Genomic DNA, 15,494 nt, shown 5'->3' with positions numbered 1-15,494 from the left:
CAATTTGAAGAAAATATTGCTCATAAAAATAGTTTATTGAGAGTCGCAGGATGATAGTACGCTGGCCGCGTATGGACCGCGTATCTAATGTTATATATAGGGATGTGACAACAGCATATTCTTTTCATTGTTTTGACTCTTGTTAATATCTTATATGTTTTTATATAGACGGATGAGATTCTCGGTTGATTAAGTGTGTCTAACTGTGTCGGATATATACCCGAGAGTCAAAAGAATGAAAAGAATATTCTGTTGTTAGAACCCTAGTTATAAATACCCAATCTAACGGCTTTATTTGGAAGTCATACGGATTGGGACACAAATTTCCGAAATCAGTGCGTAATGAATTTGAATTTGGCTTAGAGTTTCAGAAGTATGTGTTGTTATCTTTCACACTTCTGAATAATAATGGACAGTAACCTGTTTATTATTATTATTATTATTATTATTATTATTATTATTATTATTATTATTATTATTATTTTTTTTTTAATCACTAGGAATAGTCACACAATTAAAAAAGATTGCTTTTTGAGGACAACTTGTTGTGTTCCCCGGAGTCCGAGTGAAAGCAAGTCTCCTTAAACTTCCAATACTCTCCACCACTTTTGATAACGCATGCAAAAGAATTTGTGTTATCGCTACAGCCGCTTACCGTTGATTCCTCGTTGGCGATGGCCATTGGTTTTCACTGGAATTTGGGTGGCAATTAGCCTCCCCAAAGTCCCAGTCCTCTTTACACTCATCCAGCAGAGGTCTAGTTAGTGCTTTCTCTCCTCGATCTTTCCATCCTCTTTGACTCTCCTTATTTGGTGTGGTGCCCGTTTATGGTGACACTCACAGAATAAAAAAAAATAAAAAAACAGTGAAAGCGATATCTTAGAATTATAGAGTTTCAATTTTTATGATCCCATATGATGGTTCTTTTGTTTTGCATCTGTAGCTGTTTCTGTGCCCAGTTCGTATGTAGTTTATGTGCGGTGCTAGTTTCCACAATCAAGGGGTTTCCTTAACATTTCTGCAGTTTTCATTACTGAAATTCGTTGTATCTTCTCGGCCATCCCTCTGATTCCAATCTCTCCAATTCTTTTTTCAAAGTTTTTCGGCATTGTTCCTAGCGTTCGTACTATCAATGGTGTTATCTTTACTTTCTTCATTTTCCAGATATCTTGGAGTCTTTTGACCAGTTCCGTGTATTTGCTTCTCAGTCTCCTTTATCTCTACTCTGTTGTCTGCTGGAGCAGCAAAATCTACAATCTGGCAGAACTTTCATTCTTGTTAAATATTATGACATCTGGTCTTCTTGCTTGGATGGGTTTATCCGTTTGTATATTGTGAGAAATTCCATTTACATCGCTACGCTTCTTGCTTAAGCAGCCTACACAGTTTTAGTAGTCGGCTTGTGATTGGTTATTTTGAATGAGTTAAGTTAATTATTTGGCGCCCTTTTTTGTATCATGCTTTTTTATTTTCATACCACGTTAAACACTGGGCAGGAAAAGGACTCACCGAAGGGCCGCTCCAAGAAGAAAGCCTTACAAAGAATGGAGCTGCCACAATTTATTCATGTTATATCACCAAAATGTTGGTGAATAAAGGACTTACATCTCCATAAGCAGAGACACTTTTATATTGAGGCGAAGATATCTTAATTACAGGATGGCATCCTTTGAATATTTTTTCATGTTTATATCTACTAAATATTGGAACTTTTCTCAATTCAATTAGAGTCCCAAGCGACTCGCTTTATGCCTAATTATAGGCGCCAACATTCTTGCTTAGAACACCATAAATTATCATGGATCCTTTCGAGGGGAAAAAACTAACACCACCAATAGGAGTTTAACTACCGGCTCCCTGTTTAGGGAGGCAAAACTTGCTCACCATTTTGCAATGGACTGTATCAGGATCAATGACTTTTCTTTGCTGTTATTATTGAATAAATTTTGAGTTTAAAGGTATGGCTTTTGTAATTTGTGGACTTATTTGCCTCTTCTAGGGAGTATTGAGTTTATGAGAATTAAATTTCTTACAATATCCATGTCCCACAGGATCGTGTGGCTTTCATTTTCCAACACTGCTGCCGGTTTGTGTTTGTATCATTTATCTGTGTGTTCAAGATACAATTGTTTGCATAATTGTCAATGTACTATCTTCCCCACTTGATCGTGTCTATTTTATATTCTTTTTTGACTAGTTTGCTGCATTTACTTATTATGTGGTTTATTGTTTCGTTTCTTTATCCGCAGAGTGTGCATTTGCTGTTTGTTGTATATTGTCGATCCTTGCTTTGATGTGGCTGGTTCTAATCGCATTATCTTGTGCGGCTGTTACTATGGATTCAGTTTACGTTTAGGTTTCCTTTTTATATCTATTTCCAAATGTTTTCGTTAGTCTCATCTTTTGTAATCCTTATGAATAGCTACTTCTCTTCCCATTTTTTTTGTCTCATTCTTCGTCTCTTTTTCTATTTTTTTTCATGTCTCTTGCTACAGTAATTATCTGTGCAGTGTTCTGTATTATGTATTTTCCTAATTTAGTTTTTTTTGTGTTATTTACACGGTCTTCTATACAGACCAGCCCTCTTCTGTCGTTCCTTTTCACTTTTATTAGCTTTGGCCGGATTTTCTCGGTCGTAAAATACGTTTAAATATAATATTTTTATTTGTCTAGATTTTATATGCATTAATATAGAGTTATGATTTCAAAAGTAAAAAAATTAAAAAAAAAGATTTGGCTGCCATTAGCTAGAATCTGATCCGAAAGCAAAACTTTAGAATTCAAAGCTGGTAACGTTACCACTATACCAATGTGACACACATATAAACTGAATAAAAATAAACTGAAATGAGTGTACAAAATACATAACGTTTTTGTCAGTTTTGACCCTTTTTTCACCTCTCAAAACGCTTTAAACCTGCTAAAAACCAATAAAAGAGCGATCCATAAAAATCCAATCATTTGAGGTCCCCAGGGCCGCTATGCAACTGTTAGTTTCGGAGGAGATAGATTTTGAAAATATGGAGACAGACAACAGACACACAAACAGACATAGTGAGTTTTATCAATTAGACTAGCGGAAGAGGGGCGCTCAGCTTTCCCCGGTCGTAAAATACGTTTATATATCATAATTTAATACGTACAGATTTCGTATATATTAGCATTCAAAGCTGCTGATGTTACCAGTGCACTAACATGACACGCATGTACACTGATTAAAAATAAACTGAGATGAATGTACCAAATGTAAAACGATTTTTTCAATTTTGACGCCTTAAAAACTATTTTAACCGATTAAAGACCCATAAAAGAACAGTTCATGAAAAAATCTAATAATTTGAGCCCCCTAACGCCGCTCTGTGACTTTTAGTTTCGGAAAGAATGGAGTTTTAAAATATGGAGACAAACAGACAGACAGACAGACAGACAGCAAGACAGACATAGTGAGTTTTATGATTATAATTTTAAATATTTTTTGATACCCACAGACAGTAGTATTTCATTCTTCCGGAATCATCAGTGCAAGAAGTTATGATTGCCACTAGTCGTTGGTTTCAAACACCACAACGATCACAACGATATTTAGGTGAAATAAAACATTTATAAAGCATAAACGTCCTACACAAACGGTCTATAGTGATCAAACGACTGAAGTGTAAGAATCTCGCACACAGGCCAAAGGACCGACTTATTCATTTCAACAGACAGTGGTGCACTGTAAAGAAACTTACTTCTTAAAAGGGCGGAAATAATTATAATGATTCATATTTCCGGAATCATCAGTGCGGGAAGTTATGATTGTCACTGGCTGTAGCATTCGAACCCTGCAACCAAGATGCCTTTGTCTACACTAGGAAAGACCAAATCACAGGGCCAACATAAAGCAAAACGATATTCGAGTGAAATTAATTATTAATAAAAACTTAAACATCATACAAGAACGGTCTATATCAGGCGATAGGAATAGCATCATATTTAAGTTGATTTGATTCAAATATGAGGAAATTTGAGAGAAAATTACTTGAATACTTTTCTAAAAAATGACTATTTGTCAAATCAAGATGATCATTTCTGTCGATTCAGATGTCACTTTCGGCGATTAAGATGTATTTAAATTAAATTGTAGAAAACCATCCGAAAAAAAAAGTTAAAAGACATAATTAGGAAACAATTACGATAAACAAAGCAAAATGGTCTACACAAACACACACACACACACACACACACACACACACACACACACACACACACACACACACACGCACACACACACACGCACGCATGCACACACATCCACTCACACCGATTATTATAGGTGCTACAGGACTTATGAAGTACAAAAAAGTCTAACTAATGTTCCTGATGAACTAAGTGCAAGAAAATTCCAGACAATTGCACTTAAGGGAACAGCGAGGATACTAAAAAGAGCTCTCGGTTGGTTTCAATAAAAAGCAGGGGAATGTTGGCAGCTGGTTTGGCTGCCTCATACTCCGCATTACAATCTTCATAGAAAGAAAACGAAAAATGACAATACAGTCCTGCATTTACGCGAACATAAAACAAATTGAATGTTTCTATCTACTTTGTATGAGCTTCAATACCTGTCCAAGGTCGGGTTCATTATAATGAAATGCACTTGGTGTCATAAGTTGAAAGATATGGACTGTCTTGGATGAAGACCTTTCAACTTCAAACTATGTAACAGAAAATGTCGGAAAGTTTATTTAATGAAGAATTTTGGGGATACATTGATTTGAGTCAACAAAAGAAAAAGAGTTTATAGAATCCTATAGAGATAGCCTTTTATAGTAAACCTGAATAACACACACACATGGAACTACTACTACTACTACTACTACTACTACTACTACTACTACTACTAAATCGACATGAGCGACGGATGCTGACCGGATAAATAGAAACTGCAATAAAAGTGACACAAAAACATTCAGCACAGAAACCTAGAACCGCAAAATTGTAAATGACTACCCCACCGACCCCCCCCCCCACACACTAATGGAGGATCAGCATCGACTGGCATCGCATCAAATAATGGAAGGACCACGGAAGATGTACATACCTTAAAGAGAAAGCACTAAATAGACCTCCACTGGATGGGTGTGAAGATTAATGATCATTGCCAACGAGAAATCAATGGTAAAGAGATGTTGCGATAACGTTATTTTATTTATAAAGGTTATCAAAAGAGGTGGAGAGTACTGAAAATCTGGAGAAACTTGTTAGCACTCACACCTCCGGGAACACCACTGGTTGATGTCAGTGAGCTATCGTTGATGATCACCTGTGTGAGAACTCCTAGTGAGTACAAGTAATAATAGAAATCTACATAACTGCCGAAAGTGTTACTTTTGATATTATCCTACAAATGTATGAAGTGCCGTCAATAAGTTTGCAGACTTTTTTGTACAATTATTTAAAATTGCTGCAGACTCTTGAAGATTCAGTAAGTCATAGATAAACGTTTTATGAGATGCCTGATCAATTTTATGATTTCAGGTTAAAATGAACAGCTATAGCAGGAATTGTAATAGACCCTACTGAAGCCTTATTGTCACAGCTGATGAATTTTCAAAAATACAGTCTGGACGTGAGAACACCGTAGAACGATATGCAATAAAATTCTGTTTTGAACTCGAAAAAATGCCACAGAAACGTTTGGAATGCTTCAGACTGCTTTTTGACCATCTTGCACGAATCCAGCATCAGTTTCTGAGTGCCATAAACGATTCAAGGAAAGCAGAAAGTCTCTAAGAGATGATGAGAAGTGTTGGAAGACTAAAGAGGTCATTACAACCGACTTTATTGGCCAAATAAAGAATTTTATGAATAAGAACCGTCGTGTGTCTATATAAATAAGTACACAGTTTGATGTCAGTGTGAGAACTGTACACATATTCGCGAAAAATTGAAGATTCGGAAGATTGACGCGAATGCACCAGTCCAAAACTCCAACCTTGTTATAGACCATGTGACGAAGATGGGCATCATTATAGTCAAGACCTTGCTCCCTGTACTTTTAATTATTCCCTAAGCTCAAGGGAAACCTTAGAGGCTGTCGTTACGAGACAATTGAGGGGAGAAAGAGGCTATGACGGGGGCCATTAACAAGTTCACTCAAAGAAACTTCCACGGGGCCTTCCAGAAGTTGTTTGAACGTTACAAGTGCATTGCAGCCGGAGGAGATTACTCTGAAGGGAACTAGAGTTTTATATGTGTACTCTCAAGAAATCTGGAAACTTAATGAAGGCACCTCGAAGATAACGATTTATACCTATCTAAAACTGACAGAAATTATATAAAAAAAAAACTTATGATAATATCTCTTCGTAGACTCTACATTGGATAATGCAGTTTTGCTTTTAAATTACTATGGTAAAAACAAATGCCTCTGAATATAAAGCAATAATAATAATAACAATAATAATAATAATAATAATAACAATAATAATAATAATAATAATAATAATAATAATAATAATAATAACAATAATAATAATAATAATAATAATAATAATAGTTTACAAAAAAAGTCAATACAGTGAGACAGTGGCTAAAAGATACCTCCCAAAAAGATGTATGGAGGGAAATATATGAAAAGATGTATGAAATAAGTTTACGAAGATATTCGCCTGACAAAACTGATTTGAAGAAAGCAGTAAAGTACCAGCGGGAAACGACTCTCTTAAGAAATTGCTGCCGAAACAAAGAAGCGAAATATTGTGGATATTAAAGTTTATGAGACCCAGAATTCGAACAAAGAATTTATGAAACCAAAAGTTCTTAATAGTCTGTGAGCAAATAATATAAAACTTTGGCTAACATTTGAGATTTCAAGAAACACTAGTAGGCCATCCGGCATTGTCCGGTCGTAAAATACGCTTAAATATGATATTTTAATTTATGCAGATTACGCATTTATTATTATAGAGTCAATTCGCTATCGATTATTATATAGAACCTAATATAGAATATTGAACATAATATAGAGTATTGAACCTAATATAGAATATTGAACCTAATATAGGGTATTGCACCTAATATAGAATATTGAACCTAATATAGAATATTGAACCTAATATAGAATATTGAACCTAATATAGGGTATTGAACCTAATATAGAATATTGAACCTAATATAGAATAGTGAACCTAATATAGAATATTGAACCTAATATAGAATATTGAATCTAATATAGAATATTGAACCTAATATAGAATATTGAACCTAATATAGGGTATTGAACCTAATATAGAATATTGAACCTAATATAGAATATTGAACCTAATATAGAATATTGAACCTAATATAGGGTATTGAACCTAATATAGAATATTGAACCTAATATAGAATATTGAACCTAATATAGAATATTGAACCTAATATAGGGTATTGAACCTAATATAGAATATTGAACCTAATATAGAATATTGAACCTAATATAGAATATTGAACCAAGTATAGAATATTGAACCTAATATAGAATATTGAATCTAATATAGAATATTGAACCTAATATAGAATATTGAACCTAATATAGGGTATTGAACCTAATATAGAATATTGAACCTAATATAGAATATTGAACCTAATATAGAATATTGAACCTAATATAGAATATTGAACCTAATATAGAATATTGAACCTAATATAGGGTATTGAACCTTATATAGAATATTGAACCTAATATAGAATATTGAACCTAATATAGAATATTGAACCTAATATAGGGTATTGAACCTAATATAGAATATTGAACCTAATATAGAATATTGAACCTAATATAGAATATTGAACCTAATATAGAATATTGAACCTAATATATATTATTGAATCTAATATAGAATATTGAACCTAATATAGGGTATTGAACCTAATATAGAATATTGAACCTTATATAGAATATTGAACCTAATATAGAATATTGAACCTAATATAGAATATTGAATCTAATATAGAATATTGAACCTAATATAGGGTATTGAACCTAATATAGAATATTGAACCTAATATAGAATATTGAACCTAATATAGAATATTGAATCTAATATAGAATATTGAACCTAATATAGAATATTGAACCTAATATAGGGTATTGAACCTAATATAGAATATTGAACCTAATATAGAATATTGAACCTAATATAGAATATTGAACCTAATATAGGGTATTGAACCTAATATAGAATATTGAACCTAATATAGAATATTGAACCTAATATAGAATATTGAACCTAATATAGAATATTGAACCTAATATAGAATATTGAACCTAATATAGAATATTGAATCTAATATAGAATATTGAACCTAATATAGAATATTGAACCTAATATAGGGTATTGAACCTAATATAGAATATTGAACCTAATATAGAATATTGAACCTAATATAGAATATTGAATCTAATATAGAATATTGAACCTAATATAGAATATTGAACCTAATATAGGGTATTGAACCTAATATAGAATATTGAACCTAATATAGAATATTGAACCTAATATAGAGTATTGAACCTAATATAGAATATTGAACCTAATATAGAATATTGAACCTAATATAGGGTATTGAACCTAATATAGGGTATTGAACCTAATATAGAATATTGAACCTAATATAGAATATTGAACCTAATATAGAATATTGAACCTAATATAGGGTATTGAACCTAATATAGAATATTGAACCTAATATAGAATATTGAACCTAATATAGAATATTGAACCTAATATAGAGTATTGAACCTAATATAGAATATTGAACCTAATATAGAATATTGAACCTAATATAGAATATTGAACCTAATATAGAATATTGAACCTAATATAGAGTATTGACCCTAATATTGAATATTGAACCTAATATAGAATATTGAACCTAATAAAGAGTATGGAAACTACTATAGAATAGTGAACCTAATATAGGGTATTGAACCTAATATAGAATAGTGAACCTAATATAGAGTATTGAATCTAATATAGAATATTGAACCTAATATAGAATATTGAACCTAATAAAGAGTATGGAAACTAATATAGAATAGTGAACCTAATATAGAGTATTGAATCTAATATAGAATATTGAACCTAATAAAGAGTATGGAAACTAATATAGAATAGTGAACCTAATATAGGGTATTGAATCTAATATAGAATATTGTACCTGATATAGAATATTGAACCTAATATAGGGTATTGAACCTAATATAGAATAGTGAACCTAATATAGAGTATTGAATCTAATATAGAATATTGAACCTAATAAAGAGTATGGAAACTAATATAGAATAGTGAACCTAATATAGGATATTGAATCTAATATAGAATATTGTACCTAATATAGAATATTGAACCTAATATAGGGTATTGAACCTAATATAGAATAGTGAACCTAATATAGAGTATTGAATCTAATATAGAATATTGAACCTAATAAAGAGTATGGAAACTAATATAGAATAGTGAACCTAATATAGGGTATTGAATCTAATATAGAATATTGTACCTAATATAGAATATTGAACCTAATAAAGAGTATGGAAACTAATATAGAATAGTGAACCTAATATAGGGTATTGAACCTAATATAGAATAGTGAACCTAATATAGAGTATTGAATCTAATATAGAATATTGAACCTAATATAGAATATTGAACCTAATAAAGAGTATGGAAACTACTATAGAATAGTGAACCTAATATAGGGTATTGAACCTAATATAGAATAGTGAACCTAATATAGAGTATTGAATCTAATATAGAATATTGAATCTAATAAAGAGTATGGAAACTAATATAGAATATTGAACCTAATATAGAATATTGAACCTAATATAGAATATTGAACCTAATATAGGGTATTAAACCTAATATTGAATATTGAACCTAATATACGGTATTGAACCTAATATAGGGTATTGAACCTAATATAGAATATTGAACCTAATATAGAATATTGAACCTAATATAGAATATTGAACCTAATATAGAGTATTGACCCTAATATTGAATATTGAACCTAATATAGAATATTGTACCTAATATAGAATATTGAACCTAATATAGAATATTGAACCTAATATAGAGTATTGAACCTAATATAGGGTATTGAACCTAATATTGAATATTGAACCTAATATACGGTATTGAACCTAATATAGAATATTGAACGTAATATAGAATATTGAACCTAATATAGAATATTGAACCTAATATAGAGTATTGAACCTCATATAGAATATTGAACCTAATATAGAATATTGAACCTAATATAGGGTATTGAACCTAATATAGAATATTGAACCTAATATAGAGTATTGAACCTAATATAGAATATTGAACCTAATATAGAGTATTGAACCTCATATAGAATATTGAACCTAATATAGAATATTGAACCTAATATAGAATATTGAACCTAATATAGAATATTGAACCTAATATAGAGTATTGAACCTAATATAGAGTATTGAACCTAATATAGAATATTGAACCTAATATAGAGTATTGACCCTAATATTGAATATTGAACCTAATATAGAATATTGTACCTAATATAGAATATTGAACCTACTAAAGAGTATGGAAACTAATATAGAATAGTGAACCTTATATAGGGTATTGAACCTAATATAGAATAGTGAACCTAATATAGAGTATTGAATCTAATATAGAATATTGAACCTAATATAGAGTATTGAACCTAATATAGAGTATTGAATCTAATATAGAGTATTGAATCTAATATAGAGTATTGAACCTAATATAGAGTATTGAACCTAATATAGAGTATTGAACCTAATATAGGGTATTGAACCTAATATAGAGTATTGACCCTAATATTGAATATTGAACCTAATATAGAATATTGTACCTAATATAGAATATTGAACCTAATAAAGAGTATGGAAACTACTATAGAATAGTGAACCTAATATAGGGTATTGAACCTAATATAGAATATTGAACCTAATATAGAGTATTGAATCTAATATAGAATAGTGAACCTAATATAGAGTATGGAAACTAATATAGAATATTGAACCTAATATAGAATATTGAACCTAATATAGAATATTGAACCTAATATAGAGTATTGACCCTAATATTGAATATTGAACCTAATATAGAATATTGTACCTAATATAGAATATTGAACCTAATATAGAATATTGAACCTAATATAGAGTATTGAACCTAATATAGGGTATTGAACCTAATATTGAATATTGAACCTAATATACGGTATTGAACCTAATATAGATTATTGAACGTAATATAGAATATTGAACCTAATATAGAATATTGAACCTAATATAGAGTATTGAACCTCATATAGAATATTGAACCTAATATAGAATATTGAACCTAATATAGGGTATTGAACCTAATATAGAATATTGAACCTAATATAGAGTATTGAACCTAATATAGAATATTGAACCTAATATAGAGTATTGAACCTCATATAGAATATTGAACCTAATATAGAATATTGAACCTAATATAGAATATTGAACCTAATATAGAATATTGAACCTAATATAGAGTATTGAACCTAATATAGAGTATTGAACCTAATATAGAATATTGAACCTAATATAGAGTATTGACCCTAATATTGAATATTGAACCTAATATAGAATATTGTACCTAATATAGAATATTGAACCTACTAAAGAGTATGGAAACTAATATAGAATAGTGAACCTTATATAGAGTATTGAACCTAATATAGAATATTGAACCTAATATAGAATATTGAACCTAATATAGAATAGTGAACCTAATATAGAGTATTGAATCTAATATAGAATATTGAACCTAATATAGAGTATTGAACCTAATATAGAGTATTGAATCTAATATAGAGTATTGAATCTAATATAGAGTATTGAATCTAATATAGAGTATTGAACCTAATATAGAGTATTGAACCTAATATAGAGTATTGAACCTAATATAGGGTATTGAACCTAATATAGAATATTGAACCTAATATAGGGTATTGAACCTAATATAGAATATTGAACCTAATATAGGGTATTGAATCTAATATAGAATATTGAACCTAATATAGGGTATTGAACCTAATATAGAGTATTGAACCTAGTAATAAATATTTACCCTAATATAGAATATTGAACCTAATATAGAATATTGAACCTAATATAGGCTATTGAACCTAATATAGAATATTGAACCTTATATAGGGTAATGAACCTAATATAGAATATTGAACCTAATATAGAGTATTGAACCTAATATAGAATATTGAACCTAGTATAAAACATTGAACCTAATATAGAATATTGAACCTAATATAGAATATTGAACCTAATACAGAATATTGAACCTAATATAGGGTATTGAACCTAATATAGAATATTGAACCTTATATAGAATATTCAACCTAATATAGGATATTGAACCTAATATAGAATATTGAACCTAATATAGGGTATTGAACCTAATATAGAATATTGAACCTAATATAGAGTATTGCACCTAATATAGAATATTGGACCTAATATAGGGTATTGAACCTAATATAGAATATTGAACCTAATATAGAGTATTGAATATAATATAGAATATTGAATCTAATATAGAATATTGAACCTAATATAGAATATTGAACCTAATATAGAGTATTGAACCTAATATAGAATATTGAACCTAATATAGGGTATTGAACCTAATATAGAATATTGAACCTAATATAGAGTATTGAATCTAATATAGAATATTGAACCTAATATAGAATATTGAACCTAATATAGAGTATTGAACCTAATATAGAATATTGAACCTAATATAGGGTATTGAACCTAATATAGAATATTGAACCTAATATAGAGTATTGAATCTAATATAGAATATTGAACCTAATATAGAATATTGAACCTAATATAGGGTATTGAACCTAATATAGAATATTGAACCTTATATAGAGTATTGAATCTAATATAGAATATTGAACCTAATATAGAATATTGAACCTAATATAGAGTATTGAACCTAATATAGAGTATTGACCCTAATATAGAATATTGAACCTTATATAGGGTATTGAACCTAATATAGAGTATTGAACCTCATATAGAATATTGAACCTAATATAGAATATTTAACCTAATATAGGGTATTGAACCTAATATAGAATATTGAACCTTATATAGAGTATTGAATCTAATATAGAATATTGAACCTAATATAGAATATTGAACCTAATATAGAGTATTGAACCTAATATAGAGTATTGACCCTAATATAGAATATTGAACCTAATATAGAATATTTAACCTAATATAGAATATTGAACCTAATATAGAGTATTGAACCTCATATAGAATATTGAACCTAATATAGAATATTGAACCTCACATAGGGTATTGAACCTAATATAGAGTATTGAACCTAGTATATAATATTAAACCTAATATAGAATATTTAACGTAGGATAGAATATTGAACCTAATATAGGGTATTGAACCTAATATAGAATATTGAACCTAATATAGGGTATTGAACCTAATATAGAATATTGAACCTTATATAGAGTATTGAACCTAATATAGAATATTGAACCTAATATAGGGTATTGAACCTAATATAGAATATTTAACCTAATATAGAATATTGAACCTAATATCGATAATTGAACCTCATATAGAATATTGAACCTAATATAGAATATTGAACCTAATATAGAATATTGAACCTCACATAGGGTATTGAACCTAATACAGAGTATTGAACCCAGTATAGAATATTGAACCTCACATAGGGTATTGAACCTAATATAGAGAATTGAACCTAGTATAGAATATTGAACCTAATATAGAATCTTGAACCTAATATAGAATATTGAACCTAATATAGAATATTGAACCTAATATAGGGTATTGAACCTAATATAGAATATTGAACCTAATATAGAATATTGAACCTAATATAGAATATTGAACCTAATATAGAGTATTGAACCTAATATAGAGTATTGAACCTAATATAGAATATTGAACTAAATATAGGGTATTGAACCTAATATAGAATATTGAACCTAATATAGAATATGGAACCTAATATAGAATATTGAACCTAATATAGGGTATTTAACCTAATATAGAATATTGAACCTAATATAGAATATTTAACCTAATATAGAATATTGAACCTAATATAGAGTATTGAACCTAATATAGAATATTGAACCTAATATAGAGTATTGAACCTCATATAGAATATTGAACCTAATATAGGGTATTGAACTATATATAGAGTATTGAACCTAGTATAGAATATTGAACCTAATATAGAATATTGAACCTAATATAGTATTGAACCTAATATAGAATATTGAACCTAATATAGGGTATTGAACCTAATATAGAATATTGAACCTAATATAGAATATTGAACGTAATATAAAATATTGAACCTCATGTAGAATATTGAACCTAATATAGAATATTGAACCTCACATAGGGTATTGACCCTAATATAGAGTATTAAACCTAGTATAGAATATTAAACCTAATATAGAATATTGAACCTAATATAGAATATTGAACCTAATATAGAATATTGAACCTAATATAGATTATTGAACCTAATATAGGGTATTGAACCTAATATACAATATTGGATCTAATATAGGGTATTGAACCTAATATAGAATATTGAACCTAATATAGAATATTGAACCTAATATAGAATATTGAACCTAATATAGAGTATTGAACCTAATATAGAGTATTGAACCTACTATAGAATATTGAACCTAATATAGAATATTGAACCTAATATAGGGTATTGAACCTAATATAGAATATTGAACCTAATATAGAATATTGAACCTAATATAGAGTATTGAATCTAATATAGAATATTGAACCTAATATAGAATATTGAACCTAATATAGAATATTGAACCTAATATAGGGTATTGAACCTAATATAGAATATTGAACCTAATATAGAATATTGAACCTAATATAGAGTATTGAACCTAATATAGAGTATTGAATCTAATATAGAGTATTGAACCTAATATAGGGTATTGAACCTAATATAGAATATTGAACCTAATATAGAGTATTGAATCTAATATAGAATATTGAACCTAATATAGAATATTGAACCTAATATAGAATATTGAACCTAATATAGAGTATTGAATCTAATATAGAATATTGAACCTAATATAGAATATTGAACCTAATATAGAATATTGAACCTAATATAGAATATTGAACCTAATATAGAATATTGAACCTAATATAGAATATTGAACCTAATATAGAGTATTGAATCTAATATAGAGTATTGAACCTAATATAGGGTATTGAACCTAATATAGAATATTGAACCTAATATAGAGTATTGAATCTAATATAGAATATTGAACCTAATATAGAATATTGAACCTAATATAGAGTATTGAACCTAATATAGAGTATTGACCCTAAT

Source organism: Euprymna scolopes, chromosome 19 (assembly GCF_053919585.1).
Source record: "Euprymna scolopes isolate OS-2025 chromosome 19, ASM5391958v1, whole genome shotgun sequence".
Classification (NCBI taxonomy): Eukaryota; Metazoa; Mollusca; class Cephalopoda; order Sepiida; family Sepiolidae; genus Euprymna; species Euprymna scolopes.
This window is presented reverse-complemented; position numbering follows the sequence as displayed.